Below are 22316 nucleotides of genomic sequence, written 5' to 3'. Positions count from 1 at the left end.
GGGGTGGGAAACACAATGAAAGGAAGAAAACAACCTAAAAAAAATTAATTTCAATAAGAACTGGGGGAGGAAGAATATAATAAAACATACAAAATAAAAGTTAAAGAGAACTTACAGGATTGAGGGGGAAATTAACCAAAAAATAGGATTACATTTTTAAGAGAAATGTTCAGAATGGCAAGAGAACAATATACATGCCTGAAAATCAAATTACTGGTAGGAAAAACTGCAGATAAACTACAGATGAAACAGAGATTAAAGTGCTAGAAAAAATAAAATAGATATGAAGGACCAAAAAAAGAGATTCAACATAAAATAATTAATGCTGAATGAGAAAATTTTTACAGATGAAAAAGAAAAGCATTATAAAACACATCGTAAGAAAAATTTTCTTGGAATGAAGAATATGTAGATCATAAACATATACCATACTCCAAGAAAATTTGAGAGAAGAAAAATTATATCAACGTATGAAATTAAATTTTTAAATTTTAATGTGAAAAAAATAAATCTTCAGGCACATACACAGCAAAAGCAAGTAACTTTTGTGATGCAAAATAAAGGGAGAAATCAGGCAATTTCCACTGTAGCCCTCTATTCTGAAAGACAGTAATGTCTAAAAAACCCTGAAGGAAAATGGGACCCGAGAATATTATACTCAACCAAGTTGTTTCTTGTCTATAAAAACAGCTGAATCATGTTTTCACAATCATTCAAGCACCTAGAAAAAATAGTAATTTGGCCCTTCTTGAAAATACAATTTCAATTAGATACAGGTACTCAAGCAATGAAACAAACTAAAGAACTCAAAAAGAGAAAGTTGGGGCTTTAAAAAAATAACAAGTCCTGAACTCATTAAATATAGGAACATGACAAAAACTGAGGTAATGATGATTAGAGACTAGACTGTAAAATTTATATACATTAGCAAAGATTTTATAATTAACAAATTCCACAGTTGGGTGTCTCTGGGCTGGCAGAGTGGAATATTGTAAAAGAATAGATTTCCTCCTTGATATTTTGGGAATCTTTCTTTTTAATTTTAGAGAGAACTTTTAGAAACTAATACCTCCTGTGGCAATATAAAATATTTCTCTAAAATTGAAAGTTTCTTTCAGTTTTACCTGTTTCTTTTTATTCTGTTAGATCCAAATAAAAATTAAATGTAATAATCTTTTTAAATAGCATAAATATCATGGTCCTCTTTAATAAAATTGTATCTATCTAGCTTTCGTTCTACATAAGCTTTAATAACATTCATTATGGTATTAACCTAATGTAAAAAAATGTTAATTTCTCAATTGAATAGGAATAATTTTTGCTTTTTTTATGTTCTTGTTTATTGCTTGAATTTTTATAAATTTGTATAATTTTCTCCAAAGTTATTATGTCTTAAAAAATCAGTTTTATGCATTATCCAAAAATTATTTTTGAAATTAATTTGGACTAGTAATTTCATTTCTAAGAATCCATTCTACATACCTCTTTGCCTACATATACTTGCAATATCATATACACAAGTATGTTCATTGTGACAAACTTAAATGTCCTTTAATAGAAAACTGATTAAACAAATTATGGCACATCCATAATAAAAATATTATGTAATCATTAGAAACAATGAGGTAAATCTTAATATGGTGATAATGAAAAAAATATACAAGATGTATGCTATTTAATAAATTTCAACTGAACAGTGAGTATACTATATTTCACACACATATACCTACACCCTGGTTGTAAAGACACAGAAAATGTGTGTCAACATGCACAAAATTTGTTAACAGCAGCTGCATCTAAGGAAAAGGGCTAAGAGACTGAAATGGGAGAATTCTTTTTTATTGTTTCTTTTCGTATCATTTATACATTTTTTTCATTATATTCATTTATTACTTCTTACCTTTGGGGAAAATCATTTAAAAAAGAACACTTGCTTGTGATTTTGTTGTTTTCCCCTTTACTGTATGGAGGAGAAAGCTGAGATTGGGGACCAAATTACTTGATCTAGGTCACATTGCTAACTTTCTATCTACTGCTTCACACTTAGAACAGTGCTGTCACTAAGATAACAACCACAAGTGTCACCGTACTGCACACTTTACAGTCTCTCATTGGGATGCTTAGAGTTTTAATAATTCCAAAAGGGGCAAGTTACAACTCACTTAAGCAAGACTCCTGGGGAAACCTGTAGCATGTTAGATGAAACCAAATTGCAGGGCATGGAAATGAATGTGATCACGTTCTCCATTATTGCCACCCAGAACCTAACACACTCATGGGTGACAGTAACTGCACAGATGGTTTTCCCCTAGTTTAGGCTTTTAAGACTAACTTATCACTGTCTTTAAAAATAAAGAAAGAAATTGAGAGCCAATGTACAAAGCAAGGAAGGAAGGAAGGAAGGAAGGAAGGAAGGAAGGAAGGAAGGAAGGAAGGAAGGAAGGAAGGAAGGAAGGAAGGAGAGATTTCACAATGTGATTTTGGTATGTTTCTCTTAAAGCCTACCCTCATACTTTAGCAAATTCAGAGACATCACAAAATTCTAGAATGGAGCATGTTCAAGTGTCATGTTCTGATAAACATTTTAACACATGGATTTCACATAAAGGCACCACAGATAAACCAATGACTTTTTAAATTATTAACTTCGTAGCCTCTGTTGAGGTATCTGCAAAACCTTTGCCTAAAAATAAACAATGTAGTATCATTTAAAAAATAAAAAAAGAGGATGGTTTTATTTTAATCCTGCTCTGCCATTTCTTAATTAAACAATCTGGGGCATGTTGGTTTCTGGCCATTAGTTTTTCATCTTTAAAATGAGAATAATAATTCCAGCATCTCAGAATTGTGGAGAGAATTGAATGAGATAATATGTGTCAAGCGCCCAAAACAGTCTGTGTCAAAAGGAGGTTCAAAATGAATGTTAATTTCCTTTACCCCTTCCTTAGATAAAAACAAGTTTAAAGGAATGTAGACATATATGCTTTAAGAAAAATTATGTATATTGAATCAAATTTGAAAGAAATCAGCCTGAAATGGAAATGAACGTCAATTATGGATGTGGTCACTCAGTGAACTGAAATTAAATACACTTGTTCTCAATGAAGCCAGTGCTATTAATGAAAAGAAGAAGGAAACACATGACTGGATTGCTCACATATTTCTTGTTCCTATATTTGCTTCTTTGCTTATAATTATCAAATACTAATGAGGAAAAGTGATTTGGAGTTGTATAATTAAAATGAAGAAAAGGTAATTTTAGGCAAAGTATGCAGAGAGTGTTTTGATAATGAGGTTGAGAGAAACAAGTATTTTCTAGACACAATAATTGAATCCTCATAATTTGAGACATTAAAACTAAAGTATCTCTATTAGACATAGGCTACACATATTAGAGCTAATATTCTATTATCTTCTAACATGAAAGAAGTAATAGTCAATAAAATCTCAGTATTTTTTACATTCAATTTTTATATATAATGCATACATATTGAGCACTATCTAAAGGCATACATTATATATAATGTACATATATAAATTATATAAATATATTATATTTGTTTATTACATCATTATACGTGCTCAGTAAACCAAAGTATGTCTCAGAAAATAGAATTCTTGTAATTGTATTACCTCTAATTGTATATGCAGAGTACTATACTAAAGGGCTGATAAAAGCCTTATTTGTATAAACAATCTAGTAAGAAAAAATACATATCTAAAACCAAAAATATTAGCATAAATAAAAGAAGGAAAACTATAGGCACTAAGTATGAATGAAAAATAGAATTATTTGTCTTGAATATATCAAATTAGGAATATGACATATGATCTGTGATATCAAATGGTAATAATGATATGAGACAGACTGTGATACAGAAGAGCTGCTTTTAAATCTTATCCCAGTTGAGAGATTATCATTAGATTCTTGTTCTGGAATCAAGGCGGTAGACCTGAAGGACAGATGACTTTTAAATATCAAGATGTTAATATAAGCAATAATTTCTTCAGCAGTGCTTTATTAGGCACCAAGCCAATGAACTTCACTGCCATTATTTGTTACAGGAGATTACACAAAAAAACTGCCCAGTACATATCATCAATACTTGATGTCTATGCACATTCATAAAAGATTACAGTAAAGGTGTACAAAGTAAAGGTGCCATGAAAATTATAAATAAACTTACTCTCAGTATTCAGAGAGGGATTAAATACTTTATGAAATGAGATACAGGAGGGTATTGTAAAAGACGTACAATTTTGCCTTGGTCACAAAAATAGGAAGAAAAAAATAAGTAGAAAAGGTTACACAGCAAGGAAACTGAAGGGAAGTAATGGTAGAGGAAATGACAGATGAAAGCAAAAGAGAAGAGCATAAAATTGCTTGAATATCAATGTAAATAGGTGTTTAATTATTTTACTACCAAAGTGTAGCCACTGAATTTTTAAAGAAGTTTTAAAATCACAACTAGAAGAATTTCAGGAAAATCATTCTGGCAAATAGAGTAATGGTTGAATTTAAGACATGGAGTCTAGAGGTCGGAAGACTAGATTAAAGACTTTTGCGATTATTCAGGAGACAGATAAGCGTGGTCCAAAGTAAGGCCATGGAGACAGGAAGGTGGTGGCTGTTGAGAGATGGTGCTGTGATAGGACTTGGGAGGAAACAGAAACAATTGATACGTAAGCAAAGAAAACAAGAGAAATCAAAGATGACACAAGGACTTTGCTTCCAGCCATAAGGGAGTATCAGGGTCTAGATTTATTATCTTGCCATAAACAACCAAAAATCTGAACAAAATATGTAACGAAACTGTTTTCAGACATCAGACATTTGTAGCACAGGACTGTAATCTCCAAAAAAAAAGAAAAGAAAAAATAGGACAAGTTCTTCAACTGCACTGGCATTCTGCCTAAAAGTAATTTGCAAACCTCGAGCCCAAGGAGAGGAAACTCAAGCAGAGCTTCATAGCATTGCTAGTTGAAAAGATAGAGATTAATTACATTTCACAGTGGCAGATATAGCTAAAATTTGCAAGGTAGGATATCTGAGAAGAAAAAGCTACATAGAGAAAGAGCTCCAGAAATTTGAATAAGGGTCTTCAGCGTTTGGCTAAATACTGATCTATGTATGTATAGGATAAAACTCCACAAGTTTGGGAGAGAACTGGAAAAACATAATTATGTACCAGAGAGTGGTAAGATAAAACAGTTCCCAGAGTTCACATAGGGGCAGGATTAATTTTATTTCCCATTGGTTAAAGTGAAAGTAGAGACTCGAGAAAAACCAGGCCTTAAAAAATAGCCTAAATTAGTAAAAGTATAGGCTAATCTTGACTTGGTCTAAAAAAGTTTTGAAGCCTTGAAATGACCCAACTGATCTATAAGACTTAGCTACCCACCTGAACAAAGCTAAGTTTCTTTAAAGGAATATAACAAAATCTAGTACCCAGAAGTATAAATTTACAATGTCTCTCATCAAATCAAATATTATGAGCATTAAAAAAAAAAAACAAAAAACAAAGATGTGTCTCATATCTAAAAAAAACTAGACAATAGAAAGAGACCCAGAAATGACATAGATGGTACGATTAACAGATAGGGACATTAAAACGGCTAATATAAATGTACATAATATGCTCAAGGATTTAAAGAAAAAAAATGTACATAATAAGAAAAGAAACAGGAGATACAAAAAAGAAGTATAACTTCTAGAAATAAAAAGTACAAAATCTGAATGAACAATTCATTGAATGAGATTGACAGTAGACACTGTAAACAAACAAACAAACAAATCAATGAACTTGATGACTTAACAATATAAATTATTCTACAGAAAGCACCGAAGGGGAAACAAACACAAAAAAAGGAAACGAAACAAAACAAAACAAAACAACTCTGACCTGAGAAGAAATATCAATCTGTCTAACATATGTACAAATGGAGCCCCGAAAGGCAAGTAGAATGAGGTATAAGAAAAAATATTTTTATTTGAAGAAAAAATGGCAAAACTTTTCCAAATTTAGTTAAATCTATAAACTCAAAGCTCCAGGAAGTTTAAAAATTACAAGCAGGGTCGGTAAAAAAGGGTGAGGGAGCCAAGACATATCACAATCAAATTATTGAAAAACAGTGAAAAGAAAATAACAGAAAAAAATATCACACTGTGAAAGAAAGGAACAAAAGAGAAAACTGTCAGCATATTTCTTATCAGAAAATATGTAAAGCAGAAATGAAATCATGCACTGAAAGAAGAAACTGTTGACTGCCATATACGGCACAATATATTTTAGAAATAATAGTAAATATAGATTTTAAGGGGAAAAAAAACAGAATATTTTACAAGTAGACCTTTACTACAAAAATATTAAAAGAAGTTTTTCAGGCAGAAGGTAAATGATACCAGGTGGAAACTGACTACTTAAAGGAATGAAGAAGAGTAAAAATGATACATTCGTGGCAAAATATAAATACCTATCTTTTCCTTTTTTTAAAAAAAATTTTCTTAAAAGATAATTGACTTTAAAGCAGAAAGAAAACTCACTATGGAGTTTATAACACATGAATAATACGTATGACAACAATAGAACAAAAGCTAAGGGATGGGAGACAGATATAAACTGTTGTAAGATTGTTGTATTATATGTGAAGTAGTATAATACGACTTAGAGGTAGACTGTGATAAGTGAAAGATATGTACTGTAAACTGCAGAGTGACCACTAAGTACAGCTAAAAAGCCAGTAGTGGAAATAAAATGGAACATTAAAAAATAAACAAGAAAAGACAGGGAAAAAGGGGAAAGGGATAAAAAAAATTGATGGAACCAATAGAAACAAATAGCAAGACGGTAGATTTTAACTTGACCATATTAATAATAACAGTAAACATAAATGGTCTAAAATCTATCATTAAAAGGTATAGATAGCTTAAATGAATGAAAAATCAAGACTTAACGATATATTGTCTGTAAGAAACACTCTTAAGTATAAAGAAACATCTACTCCACCTTGCACAAAGGCCACAGCCACCACATGGAGGCTCTCTCCTGAGATAAAGTGAGCTGATGTTCCCTCCCTTTACATCTTCTAGACTTTGCTGTTCCTACTCACTTTTACCCCCAACTAGGCTTCATATAACCCTGCCCATACCTTTGTAGTTGTCTTTCACTAACTCGGCTCAAGTCCCTCATTGAAGTGTGCCATTCAATCCCCGAGCCCTGATTTGATGTTCACCATTATACATTTACAAAATACACTAATTTTTCTTTGACAGTAAGAAAGTTTATATTTTTTACTTCCAAGATCTTATATTTCCATGTCATTTTTCTCATGAAATTTATCTTAATGATGTATATTTTATGCTTGAAAATCTTTCGATCATTTAATCATACTTCTCTGCAATAAAAATTTGTATATAAATTGAAAGGTTTAAATCGTTTTTATTTCATGAAATAAAATGAATTATAGACTATTATCAAAATTTTTCTAGACTGAATGAATTATCATTACAGTTATTAACCCATAATTGATTCAACAACATAAATATATCATAAAGTTTGATTTAAAAATTATTGAATGTAACAAACTTCTTATTGGAAATGCATATTTTAATGGCAATAGGGCTTTTTTCTCCCAATTAGTTTTTATTTCCATAGATGAATATAACACATGACTAGAACAATATAGGGTTCAGACCAAGTCAATGGGAAAAAAAAGGACTGGGTCACAGGAAGTTCAGAGCTTACAAAAGATGCATAAATTCTTGTTGTTAATTTCTTTTAAGAGAGGAACCTATAAGACATTCCTGTAATAAGTATATGGCAAAAATAAATAAATTAGCAGAAAAAAGGTTAGTAGGGGGCAAGACATTTGCACTTGTGCTAAAAATAAAATAGAGATTTACAGTATATACTCATCTGGCAAAAATTAATGAAAATGTTTTTTCCGGCGACCCTGAATAAATGGTCAAGAAAGTATAAACGATAAATTATATATATATATATATATATATATATATATATATATATATATGATCTGTCTTCTGGAAAACATAACATGCTATTTTGGAAGTAAACATAGAATTTTCACCTTCTCCCTTTTGAAATTGAGGGACATAGGCAGTTGAGAAACAGCCTGCGGTCTTGTTTTTTTTGTTGGGTTTCGAAGGTCCCAGCCATCTCTTTGATAGCCTTAGAGGTTTACAACCCAGAGCAGCATTCTCTAGACCCAGGATGAGTAAAAGACAAGTTTCCTTTTACAAATGGAAGGCGAGATTGAGAAAGAGAAGAAATGACACATTCTTAGAAAAACCAGCTTTTAAGAAAGAGAGAGACAGGGAAACCAAGGATCTGGGATGCCCCTTAACCCTCTGTGCACCCCATTCCTGTGCCTCATGCCCTGTGAGAAATCTTCGGTGGCCCCCACGGGGAGATCTCATAGTGTGACAAAAAGAAGTACAGCATCACCTGAAGAAAGGAAAGAAAAGTCACTACTTGAATGTAAATCGTTCAGATTTACACCCTTCTACTTTCCTTAAGACACATTTTCTTTTTCAAAGCTGCTAATATCTAACAGTCAAAGAAGTATGAGAGGCAGTTAGAACGTGAAACCGGATCTTTTGCATATTCTAAGGTTGAGTCTACACAATAGCAAAGTGTCGGATGTTTTGTCTCCACGCTGCCAGACATCTGGGTTGAATGAAGAATCAACTAAGTGGACTTGATGTGCATCTTGTTTCCCTTCGTAAGGCTGTCTTTCATTCCTGGCTGTGAAACACCCTTTGATATCAGTAGCAGATCTGAGCATGAAATCAACTGTCTGCACAGAAGAAAAGAAAGGAAGCCTCGCTCATTCTTTCCATGAAATGTGCTTTCTCTCCTTTCCTCCCCCCGCCCCCCCCGCCCCGCTAAGCCCTTTCTGGGACTTGGGAGGTACAGGCTATTGTCGCTCAACCTTCATCCATCAGAAAAGGGCAGATAAGGTGCCCCTGGGTGTCTGCCACCACAACACTGGTTCCCAGCCTCCAGTTGAGGCCTACTCCCCTTTCCTGCTCACTTTCCCTCATCAGGGCAAGGGGTAATTTCTTCACCCCTCTGGTCTCTCCCAGAGATAAGGAGAAGCGGCCTCAGCCTATCTCTGAGCCACACATTCAACGAAGCGACATAATGAGCTGCATTTTGTTGAGGGCTCTCCAGGTCCCCCAAATCTTTCTCAAATGTGATTGTTTATAAAATGTTTGATAAAAATAAATGATGCTTTCAATTTAAACAAAATTTCACACTGTTACTGGTTTTAATAACAGTTTTGACAGATGAGATTTTCATCATCTGTTTTTTCTTTGTGAAGGCTTCTTCAATAAACTAAAAATGCTTTAAACTAACAGATGTGACTATAAAGTAAGGCTTGAGTGTGAGACATCAGGAACTAAGGCTTGTCAAATGCTTCAACATAGAAATTTATTCCTAGTGCAAGCATCTCCCGGGTATCAGAAAAGTCACCAGCCTAATGATTGCCGGCTAACGTGTGAAGCTTGTTTTAGCAGCAAGATGCCATTTATCCCAAACTGGGAGTGTATCTCTGCCTGCTCCTCCCATTTTCTCTCTGTATCTGACAATTTCTACTACTCTAGCAATTGGAAACCTATGGAAAAGTCAACCCAAATTTGTTTGAGCTCATGTTAATGTTTGATGAACTGATGATTCACGATTCTTTTCTCCATCAGCTCAAAAATCCGAATTTTCAATGATATTCTGTTTACCATAATGTAATTTATTTTTGCATATGTATGTATTATTTTTAACAGAGTCGAGGCTTGAAATTGAGATTGCAGTACTCTTATTTCAAAATAGCTCACTTGCCTCCAAAATATAACAGTTTGGAGGGTTTGTGTGTGTGTGTGTGTGTGTGTGTGTGGCGTCTTTATATATTTTAAACGGTTATTCTTGCAGAGAAATACAACATTGAGAGCCAACTTGACAAATCAGTTTAACAACAAAAGTAATCCTAAAGCTTAGTTAAATTAAGGAGTGCTATTATGTAAAGAACGTTTTTATTAAACCTTGTCCAATTCCAAATGAAATATCCTCTCATGCCAAAAAGTGTGTCAAATTTATTAACATGGTCTGGGGAATAAAATAAGAGATTGAGAAATACCGATTTCCATTTCGATCTCTTTCACTAACATTGCATATCTTCTGTCAAGTTATTTAACCCTCAGTTTTACACTTTCCCTTGAAGTGGGTATAGAGCATTTGGCTTCTGTGTGGTACAGTGAACAGATGAGTAATATGTCTCTTCTTATCTCTCTAGTCTTCCTCTAGTTCTCATGGTGAAATCTGCTAATGGCCAGCCCTGGCAGGAGCGAGAACTCATTCCTCTTTTCTGAAGGGCGCCCAATGGATGTTCCTCTGCCAAAAGAGGTTTTCACAAGGACCATGACAATAGAGGGGTTCTGGCAGAGGTAGGTGGGAGGGGCTGTCTTGAGCAGACTTTGGCCTGAGACAGGCTGGCAGACCTCAGAACAAGGCACTGCACAAAGGAGAGGAAAGCCACAATGAGGAGGAAAAAGAAGAACTGACCCGAATGGCACAAACAGCCCTAAATGAGGGTAGTCAGGTAGTCCAAAGCTAGCCAATGTGCAAAAGTCGCGGCAAGATCAGACTTGGGTTGGGGAACACTTGGAACAAAGTGGTATTGGGGCAGAGGTCAATCGAACACATAGGGCTTAGCTATATTTGCTGGAGAGGAGGCAAGGATCTAAGCTCTGGGGAGAGAGACTGAGAAGAACCAAGCAGATCCTCAGAGTTCCAATCCTTGCTAGAGTCTGGGGTTCTAGACAGAGAGTCCAGGCTAAGAGCAAGCAACCTGGGTGGTTAAGCAGACAGTCAATCTGATGGTTTGTGTTGAGAGGTGTCAGGACAGGGTAGGGAGGGTTCAGAACGATGACTCAGGCTTCAGTGCTGGTGCTGCATGTTGACTCATAAAAATGCATTTAGGTGTCTGTCTCCCTTGCTAGACTGCGAACTCCTTCGGCAGGAGCCTCTTTGGATCTTCAGCACCCACGAAGCATCTCCACATAACAGGGGCTTTGTTCATACCTCTTAATGAGTGAATAAGTGAACCGGAGTGAAAAACCAATGGATAAATGTGAAACCACTTGAACGCATAAGAACACAATTATATATAGCACTTTAAACATAGGCTTACAGCAGAATTCTATTTTCAGATCATAAAGAGAATAATCTAATAATGACAGTATCATGCTTTTCTAAATATGAATACTGAAAGAATTAAAATATTCCTGCAAGATTTTATCTTTTATAGACTCTCAGACCACCTCGATGATTTCCTACCTGTCAACTCTACTGGGCATGAATTACAATCAGAAATGAAACTATAAAGAAGACAAATTTAGTGTTAACTATGGCCAGCAAAATATATTTTTTTCATCCCAACATCTCGGGGACTCACCACCTATTACCTCATTCCTTTTTTTCAGGCTCTATAAAAACTTGGATTTATCCTTCAGTCTTTCCTTTCCCAATCACCTCTCAACGAGGTTCAAATATTTATCCTTTCCTCTTCAAACATTTTTAGTCTCTCTTCTGTCTCTCTTTGGCTTCTTCTGATTCCTACTTCCAAACGTTTTCACTTTTATTTATTCATCAATCAGCCATTCACTCACATATTCATTCAACGAACATTAATTAAGCTGTGTATTCCAGGTGCTGAGTATGCAAGAGTGAAAATGAGATTATCCTTGTCCTTCAGGATATCTCAGTAGTGGGGAAGACAGATTCATAAACACATACATGATAGAATAAGATACTCCACACTTTCCTTTTCCCTTGGAAGATTTCAATCTAGTTCTACCTAGCACCATCTTGGAAAGGAGGAGGGACTTCCTTTTCTTGTTATCACCACCTTGGCCCCAACCACCTAGATAGATAAAATAGATAAATCCTGGGCAGGGTTTCGGGGAATACAGAAACCTAGCTCTATGGCAACATAGCAAATGCATTGTCCAAAGACCAGCTGGCAATGAGGAGGACAGCTAGGTGCTAAGTGACTTCCATGTACCCTACTCGACTAGGGGACAGATGGCGCCTTCCCTGGTAGAGACCTGTGATTTCTTCTCCTGCTCTCCGTTTTTCTGATACTTTCTCCCCTCCTCTGCCCTGCCCTTGGAGATGTATAATCTAATCTCTGAACTAAATTAGTCTTTGCAGGCAGAAAAACTTGCTCAACAAGTAGGCATCAAAATCTTTCTGACTTCTACTAAGACCGGAGGATTTTCAAATATGTTCAGCCTTTGTTTTGGATGATTCATCGTCTAGCTGTCTAGTCCTGTGGGAGGGTCGGGTAGGGAGGGGTGATGGTTGCAGAGAGCAAGGGCATGTCCTCAGGATACAAGTAAAGAAATGTATTTACCTCAGAGACAGAAATACATTTATTAATATATTAATATATTAATAATTAAAATACAATCTCTCTACCTTTTTAGTATAAACTGCTAAATAACATATTGCATTAAGTGAGAGAGACAGGAATTGGAACTAAGGGACACAGAAGCTGGGTCTCTAATGCAATCTGCCATGAGACAGAGCCTCGATCCTGCCCAAAGCGCTACTTCCATTTCTTTCCACACTTTCACATCTGTTTCATGCATAGCTAATACTTTCTCCTTATCTACTTTTTTCTTAATCTCTACAACATGGCTTCCATCCTCATTGCAGAACTGAACTAGGCTTTTAATGGTCACCATTTGCTTTCTGCCTGGCAAATCCAGGGGATATTTCTGAGACCTCATTTTCCTTCATGTCTCTGAAGCTCTGGTCACTATGTCACATGGTCACTAGCACCACCTACAACGTTTCCTTACCAATTAATCAGGAAGATTCTGAACAGTATTACCTTTGGTGGTTTGGTCGTGAAAATAATAGGTACTTAGAATGATTTCAACATGTTTTTTCAAACTATACTCTCTTCCTCTAGATTATGATATGCCATCCTAGTGGGGACAAGAAATGGAGAAGTCATCTCTCATGGCTGATGACCACTGGTATGCAGAAAAATCTCTTGGAGCCCAAGACCTGTATTCTGATCCCAGTGCTATTATCTGTTATGCCATGCGGCCTTGGCAAATTACTCTGTGACTCTGATTTTAAGACAGAAGTGATTTTAGTGATGAATAGAGGGACTGCATGTGGGCAGTGGCCAAAAAAGCTGACGCCCTACTGAACTGTATTGAGGCACCTGGGCCAGAAGGAGCCTACACAGCTGTTCCTAGAATGAGGCCACACCAGCCAAGGGTGAAACAATACACAGTACACCATAGGGCCTTAGGAGCTGCTGCAATGAAAGGGTCTCTCAGTACAACTATGCACTCAGGGCAAGGGCTGGGAAAGAGAACAGAGACAGCCCAGAAGTGAAAAGGTGGGCCGTGTGGGGCAACGGCCTCTACCTAGACTTCAGTCAATTGTTCTGCCTACTGTTGCCTGTGAGACCAGCCTGGCAGACATGGAATGGAAGCTCCTACAAGAGATACACAGGCTTCAGTTTTCAATTCTTTGGTAGGCTTGCTTTCACCACTGCAGTAGTAAAAACACACCCAAATTTCCAACACTTTTCTCCTTAATTAAACAGACTCACTCCTCTTGCTTGCATGCGGAAGAAAAAGAACTCCTTTTTAGCTGAACACAGCTGGCTCACTTAAAGTTTCATTAAGACTCATTTTTACTAGTTAACACATCAGTTTCCATATAATGAAATAACTTCGCGAAAATCTAAAGCATGTACATATTATTATAATTGACCAACAATAGTAATTTCTTTCGTCCCTTTGCCTCTCATTGTTCATAAATTGAAGGGCTTTTTTTGTGCGTTTGTATTTTTTACTACTACTGTCTTTTTTTCTTTTTGCCTCTTAAGCCATAACAATGGATATTCCACCTGCGAGGCTAAGTCAGCGCTCAGAGCTCTTCGGTCTGCACTCACCAGCAGAGCTCCCTCGTGCTCAGGGCCGGAGCTCTGACGTGCACTCTGATGGCGCCCACTACGCTGGCGCTTATTCTCCAACGTCGCCCTAGTCTCGCGGCCGAGGACCTTCAGGACACCTTGGCGTCACCTGTGTCCACGCTCTTACTGGATGCAATTCTGGAGGAAAAAGGAAAGTGAAAGGGGCATCTACGAATGGTCTGTCCTGAACTAGAGTCTCTAACGATGCTTTACAATTGCAAATCCTTACCGTAATCCACCTGGATAGTAGATGCTGTTATCCATGTTTTTCGAGTTACAGAACTGACGCAGAGAAAAATGACATTATCAAAGGTCCCCGAACTAATAACGTACAATTAGTGTGGCCCAGTTACTTACTGTGATGTGTCTAACTCCCATGCTCATGGGTGTTCCCACTCTGCTACTTCCCTCAAAAGCTGAGCTTATAATCATGTATCGGTTTCACTCAAGAAAGGGGATCTATTTCTTTGCATTAAATTAAGAGTCCACTTTACTTTTTTTTTGAAGCATTAAAAGGTTTTGAGAACTTGATTAATGTGTAAGACTAATTTGTTGAATTTAGTGACTATGTTTTGAGAGCTTACCCAATATTGGAAACTATTTTAGGTCCTGGTTGACAAAAACAGTAAAGCATACTTCTGGTCATCAAAGAGATTGTCATCTTTTTTTTTTTTTCTCCTTGATTCTAATCTCTCCAACTCATATTCTGCACCACTTAAATTCCATCTGCATACTAAATAAACTTTCCTTAAGCACCTACTAGGTGCCATGACGTATGCCTTATACTTGAGCTAAGAATGAGATTAAGACACCTCTAACCTCAAGGAACCCACATTCAAGTCTTTCCCTTGGATAAAACCATTAATGGCTCCCTTATATCAACTACCTTGAACCCATCCTTTTCTGCAAAGCACTTACTCCATTGCTCAATTGTCTTTTTCTACTTTAAATTCATAGACTAGGAGTGCCATACTGTTTGGTTGTTCTAATTGCCTCGTGTCTTGATTTTATCTCTGCAATGACACTATAATCTACTTAAGAGCAGAATCACTGCTTACAATCATTCTTTTCAGTCACACACAAGACATGGGATTATTCCTTTGGCTTTAAACCAAAAGAGCCCTTTCATCTTGTGATGATTTAAAGGACTTTAAAAGACTTGTTGATTGATTTCAAGGATTAAATTCAACACCAGAGAATTTTATTCCTAGTTAAAAATTCCACGTAGTTCTTTAATACAAAAATCATCACTGAGATTTATGATAAAAAATGAGCTTAAAAAAAAAGATATTTGGGTGGAAAGAGGAGAGAAAACACTGCTAGTTATATGACATCTGAAGTTTAATCTTGGTTCTTTTTAATTATCAACTATCATTTTGGCTTTTCTTTCACCCAGTTACATTTGTAATTTTGCCAATTGGGTCAAGACCATCTTCCTATTATTTTGTTATTTCAGAGAAATGTAAGGCCAAATTCTTGTGTAACTTTCTTATAATAACTATACCCTATGTTCATAGTACTTAGCTTTTAAGTATGAAAGAAAATATCTTACTTTAGGCAAAGCCAGAGAGTAGGGGAGTAGTTATCCCTGTCTTATGTCCAAGCATGAGCCAACCTGCCATTAGAGCCAGCTGAGGGTGTCCCGATCTAGACCTGTACTATTCACTGGGGCAGGGAGGCAGCCACTAGTAAGTTTCTGCAGCTGGGAAGTGCAATTTGTCCTTGCAGAATACAGCATCTGATGGAGAGGACGACGGATCTGACACCAGCAAGACGAAATAGTGTCTACTTTCCAACACACAGTCATGGATAAATTGTGGTAACGGAGGGTCTAGGAGCAACTGAAAATAGAACTCCAGAGAGGCAGCTGGCACCAGAGAAGTTGGCCAATAGGTGAATAGGACCTAGTCCTTGGATCATTTGGTTTAAAGACTTGGAAGTATAAGGCATATCACTAGCCTAAGTGGCCTAGAAAACCAGTGAATCACCAGCCCAGTTACCAGATCAGTCCAGCCTGATCCAGGAGGAAAGATTAAAAGCCCAACTAAACAAAACAGAGTCTGCAGTAAGAGTAACCTAGGAAATAAAGCAAGGTTTTCTTAGAGGTGAGGTTAAGTGCCCTTCAGGACACCAGAAATTCAGACTCTGAATTTGGACTCCAGCTTCACTCTAGTAATTCTAAGTCACAAAATAATAATAATGAGGATGCACGCATTAACTCAAGACCCTACTCCTATAAGTACATTACATTCTAAGTGGAGTTTCCGAAGACCCCAACAAGGATGTTTAGGGTCAAGTTCTAAGGTGGTCAAGTTCTGAGGCCCTCAATTCATGCTGCCTTTGTTTAATCCAAAGCATGGAGACCCACCTGTTCCAAAGTCATGCGCATTTAGTGGGTTTAGTTCACACCAAACAGGCAGGCAGAATAGCATAGTGCAGGGGTCAGCACCTTTGGAAGGTAATTAGGTGATGATGGTGGAGCCCTCATGAATGGGATTAGTGCCCTTATAAAAATCAGCTGAGAAAGCTCCTTGCCCATACTACCACGTGAGGTTAGAATTGGAAGGCACTGTCTATGCACCAGAAAGAGTACTCTCACCAGACACTTAATCTGCTGGCATCTTGATCTTGGACTTCACAGCTTCCAGAACTGTGAGAAATAAATTTCTGTTGTTTATAAGCCACATGGTCTATGATATTTTGTTCTAGCCGCCTAAGACTGTAGGTAAATTCAGGCAAACTACCTTAACTCTGTATGCCTCAAATTTCTCATGCTTAAAAGAGTGATGATGATAACGTATCTTCCTCCATAATATATCTGTTAAAGATCAGTGCAATAATCCATGAAATGTGCCTAGTACAGTGTCCAGTATATAGTAAGTACTTAGTCACTATTAACCCTCCTGCACTCCATTTGGCAAGAATAGTTTCAGATTTGTACTCAAGTCGAATAGGTTTCTAATATAGAACTTATAAAGTAAATGTGTACTCTTGAGTAAGATACCAATAGAGACAGCCCAAGCCAGTTCATTCCAAATAAGGAACTTTGTTTAATATTATCAACATAAAAATTTTTAAGAAGATCACTAATCATTTTTCATTGCTGGGAATCTCTACAATATCTTGTAAATTGTTTTAAAGGGGTACTTAAAGTTTTCTGTAGGACTCTGTCAAATGCAGATAAGGGTCATGAAGGAAAAATTTACATTTCATCAGTATTAAGAATTTATTAAAACTCATAAAAATGTATATTATTGTGCTTTTTTAAAAAATCTTTTATAGTACAATCCCTAGGACATACTTTGAAAAAAAATTATTTCACTGTTGCAGCTTAAATCTTAAAACACCTCAAATTCTCTCTTCAACTCAGAATGCCATTCATTAAATTCCTTCTTCTAAGGAACCATAAATGCAGTAATCTAGACCTTGATAAAGGCTTTAAAGTTGTCCCATAGGATACTTGGGGTGAAGAAAGATGGAACATTAATGTCAAAGAAGCATATTATTTGATTCTCAATATAATTAATAAACTCTTTCTCTCCCCCACAGGAATCTGTTAAATCTCCAATTCTTATTTGTATTGAGACAAAAGATTTAGTTACCTACCTAACAGAAAAGGGGCGGCGGGGAGATCTGAAAAAGGCTTAAGTATTTAGTGGTTTAAACCCTGCATAAATTGGAGATTTGAATAAAAAATCAGCCCTGGTATTTTTCTATGAAAATAGTGAACAGAAGGAATATATGTGCTCAGAGGAATAACATTTTATGCCAAACATCAATCAACCCAGCTTTAGAAGCCTATTTATAATACTGTGGGGGTCCTGGACAGTCGCACTTCATACTGTGAGGACCAATCCATGACATTAGATAGTGAACAATTGAAGTCTTTACAAATAATTAAAACTCTGTTTGAAAATGGAGATGTTTTCCACAGCTTTCCTGTGTATGCACGATATCATCGATATTCAAGAGTGTAAATATTGACTAGTTATTGCTGGTAGCCAGAAGGAGCAAAATCCCCTTTGAAATAATAACGTGGAGTGTGTGTATATAACATATACATATGTATGCACACACATATGCATAGAGATGTTAAATATATAGTCATATAGGGAGAGAAAATATAGATTTCACTTTATATGACAGTTGAATAGCTATACTTTAAACAACCCATGTTCACTGCCAGTACAGTTCTAGTGTGAGTGTGTATGTATGTGTGTGTGATATGCAAAGAAGACGCAAAAATATTTTTGAAATTTTTTATCTGTGATTTTTTTCTTCACATGATAATGAGAGGTATTATAAAGCATGCCTTTTATCTTAAAAAAAAATAATAAAATAAAAACCTCTCCATTGTTTAAATTGGGATCTGGAACTATACAATTTTAGAGCTTGCAGGAACAGAAATAATAATCTTGTCTAGTTTTCATAATATTTTAAGCGTACCTTAAATCTTTTTGGGGCGGAGGTAAAGCACAACTAATACATAAATTAAAATCCTAAAAACGGCTCCTTGATTTCACATTTTTGCTTTTAAGAGGCACGGCACTTAAAATTTTTTTCGGATAAAAATATCCCTCAGGATCATTATTTCAATTGATTTCTTTAACAAAGTACTGAAAATGTCAGCACACTTTGGTAGTGTAAGGTACAGAACAAGCAACAGCCATGACCCTTTCTCCAAAAAGCTTCCAACTGGAGCCAAGAGTTAACACACGCACAAGGTCTTTGCAAATCAGAGTGTGGGGCTCCCTATAAGGAGAGTGCATGGTGGGGTGCGAACGATAAATGCAAACAAGAGTTAGAAAAGGGAGCAATCTGTACAGGTGAGACCTGTCAGGAAAGAGGTAAGCCTCGGCCTAGACGTCATGAACTGGACATACCGGAAGGACGGATGGAGAGAGGAGTGCCGACGGGGTCGGAATGGCCTGGCAAAGAGGTAGAGGGACAACGAGCACGCGATGGAAGAAATAAAAACCAGAGAGCAAAACCAATTGGAGATTATTAACTAGGTTCATCGAAACATGCCGATCTTCTGAGCGGGCCTCAGAGTTTTGTGATTTAGTTCAGAGCGAAGGAGCACACCAGAGGCCGACGGGAGAATGGAGATCTTCAGATCCATTTTCGGCTTTACAAGATTCCCACTCAGCCGAAATCACACACACACAACTACACAACACAAAAGCTCTGCGCTTTCTTATGAGGCGAAAGAACCATGATAATGCTGACGCCTTGCCCTTGGCCGATTTGACCAGGTCTCCACAGGGGTTGTGTTTCATACACCTTTCGTCCTCTGACCGTGCGGAGCGAGAGCAGGCCCAACAACATGTGTCCTGCTCTTGATACGTTTTTGAAGGCCGGTGGAATGAATTTACCTAGCAGACTGCATGGAATGTGCCCCAGAGCTTTTGCAGGTGACCAGAATCCACAGAGGTCTCTGACCCTGAGTGTTAAAGAGGCCATTAAAAAATACAGGGTGTTATTTGGAATGGGAGGTATGGTCCAGAATGAGAAGCCCCACTGGTCAAGTGGGCTCATACTAGAGTCCCATGACATCTTTGTGATGCCTACATGCACAACAAGATCTGTGTGACAATTTTTCAGTCAAACGAACAACTGTAGACTAACAAAGAGAACAACTCTGGAAAAAAAGTAATCCAATTTGATTCCAAGAGTAACCCCATCCATGGACAGCTATCAAGTTGCCCCTTTAAATTTTGCTTTGTAAACGTGCTCCCCTGACAATGCAAGGATCCCTCTTTCAACTCTGGACAGAAATGGCATTAGCTAGGAAAGCCCGGTCCACACCAGCAAAGGGGCACACAGAAGCAATCCAGGGCCAAAGCCTGGAGATCTTGATTTGCAACGTTCTGCCCATCTGCGTGGAAGTGGGACCTTTAAAAGGAAATAATACAGATAATTTCCTCTTCCTTACGCGTGTGTAGACGTGCTCCCTTGCATTTCTCTTCAGTCGGCCTGAATGCAGGAGAGCACCAGGGGGAGCTCACACATCTTCCTTCTCTTTCTCCCCCTCTCACAGAAGGTTGCCTCTTGTATCCCAGAAAAAGGGTGGGTCAAAACAACAACATGTATAAAATGACTCACTAAAGTAAGCACAGGTAAGTCATCCTGTAAAAATACTCTGGATTCTTTTTGAAGACTCTGCACTACATCCCTCACACTGGGCACACCTAAGGTCAGCATTCAGCCGTTTCATCTGGTTTTAAGATGTGGCCTCTTAAAACTCCTGGATCAAAACAGGCATTATAAGGGCATGTCCCTAACATGCCCCTGTGTGTCCCCAAAGTAAAAAGGGCAAGAGGAGTCTGCTTCCTTGCAATTTGAAATAGAATTCTTCAGCACACTCCAATTTTAATCACAGTGGAGGGTAATGGAAGGGATTTGGGGTCTTTGATTTTCCACATTGGTCAATGGGATTGATTTTTTTTTTTTTTTTTTAATTTTAAAGAAGGGAACTGGTGGCTCCCCTCCCCCTTCTTTCTAGGATTGAAAACGTGAGACGAGGAGAAAAAACTCAAAATATATAATTAACTTTGCATTCTCAATATTAGTAGAGAGAATCAGTAACACAAAGAATTCTGAAGGATCAGATAATTCACATATCTTACTTCCTGACTGTGTTCATGACACTGGCATTTAGAGTGTGGAGACCTCAAGTCTCCCCCAACTGCTGAGAGGGAGAGAAAAATGACTCCCTGCTTTTGCTACTTGTTTCACGGAAAATGCTCTTCATTCACTACTTTAAAGAAATGATGCATTTCCAACCCTAAATTTCAGATCTACAGATCACAAAATCAAAAGAGATTTTAGCCCTAGAAGATACATCATGAGGTCATCTGAACAACTCTCTGCTTTAAGGCAAGTGAGATATAATTGTTTTAAATTTTATATTCTAGACGAAACAGCTGAGGTTTAGAGAGGAAAATTAAGCGCCTAGGTCACACGGTGAAATGATTTTTGTCCATAAATTAAAAACTCACTAAGTATCCAGTTCCCCATCCCCACCTGTCCCTCCTTACACGACTGTAAATAACGCTTTTTTAATATTCCAAGTCTAAACTTTGAACTGCCCGCAACCCTAAAGAGGAAAGAGATGAATCATAAGAGAATGCAGAGTAATTAAAAACCGGGATAGCCGAACACCTGGGAAAAGCGCTGGGAATAATCAACTAACTATCCCATCGGATGCGGATTTCTGCGGGGTGGGAGGCAGCTGAAGCTCAGCGAAGCCGCGGGGCCGGCCGAGGCGACAGCGCCTTTGGGGCGCCTCTGGTTGCGCTGCAGCGCGGTCGGCGACAAGGCCCGGCGAGGCAGCTGCGGCTCGGCGCCCGGGCGGAGGCGCGGCGTGGCGGGGCCGCGGGCCCGGGCGGGGCGGCCCCGGCGCCGCGTCCCCTCGGACGCGGGACCCGGCGGGAAGGCGCCCGGGGCGGCGCAGCGGCGGAGAGGCGCGCGCGCAGCGTGCCACGGGCGGGCAGATCGCGGCGCGCTCGGCCGAGGACAGACGCGGCGGCGCCCCAGGAGGGCGCGGGGTTCCCGGGGGACGCCCACGGAGGGCCGAAGGGGCTGCGGTCACCGTCGCCCGCAGGGGACAGAGACGTCCCCCCGCCTACGCGGGACAGGCTGAGACGCCGCCGCCGCCGCCGCCGCCGCCGAGCGCGTCCACACCGCGCGGAATGTTAGTAAAGATGCAGCAAGCGGAGACTTCTGCAGCGAGGTGCAAATCCGAGCCACCTCGTCGGCGTGAATGCGGGGCCGGCCGGAGAGGGACAGAGGGGCTTTAATCGTGACAACAGCTCTGCGCGTGGTGCAGACTTTTTTTACCCACGGGGTTCGAGCATCTGAGGTTAAAACGCCTGGAACTCACATATCAGTGTGGCAGAGTTTCCCTGCGACTTCGGTGGCAGGCGACTCAGCACCTGTGCTCCGTGCCTCTGAGAGGGGCAGCTGTGCACATCACGCTGGCCCAGCCAACCGCACCGTCTGACCTGCGGGGAACAGAATCTGAGCGATGGAATTTGAACCGCCCTGCGGACGTGCGTGCTCGCAAAAATCTCCCAGCAGAGGAATGTCATTGTCCACTGAGAGATTATGTAGGGAGATGTTCGGGACCGGATAGGTAGACATATGACAGCCTAAGGAAGGAAGATATGTAAAACTTTAAATTGTAGACACTTAGCACCAACTGTCTGGAGCCTTGAGCAAATTAAAAAAAAAAAAAAATCTATCAGAAACATCACACTTCCAGGGCCCCTGGCATTTTCTAAATCAGTGGATGTACT

At 38.3% G+C, this 22316-nt stretch overlaps 1 long non-coding RNA gene across 1 annotated transcript in view; it reads right to left on the bottom strand.

Moving 5' to 3' along the window:
• The window catches only part of LOC107502198, a 35675-nt gene extending 13600 nt beyond the window's left edge, over window positions 1-22075 (bottom strand). Inside the window, exons 1-2 of the long non-coding RNA XR_001594944.2 lie at window positions 21902-22075; window positions 13996-14154 (exon numbers count right to left, since the gene is read on the bottom strand). This is a non-coding gene — a long non-coding RNA (uncharacterized LOC107502198). The remainder of the gene's footprint in view (window positions 1-13995; window positions 14155-21901) is intronic.
• Window positions 22076-22316: the final 241 nt, after the last annotated feature.

Source organism: Rousettus aegyptiacus, unplaced genomic scaffold (genome assembly GCF_014176215.1).
Source record: "Rousettus aegyptiacus isolate mRouAeg1 unplaced genomic scaffold, mRouAeg1.p scaffold_m13_p_12, whole genome shotgun sequence".
In the NCBI taxonomy this organism is placed as follows: Eukaryota; Metazoa; Chordata; class Mammalia; order Chiroptera; family Pteropodidae; genus Rousettus; species Rousettus aegyptiacus.
This window is presented reverse-complemented; position numbering and strand designations above follow the sequence as displayed.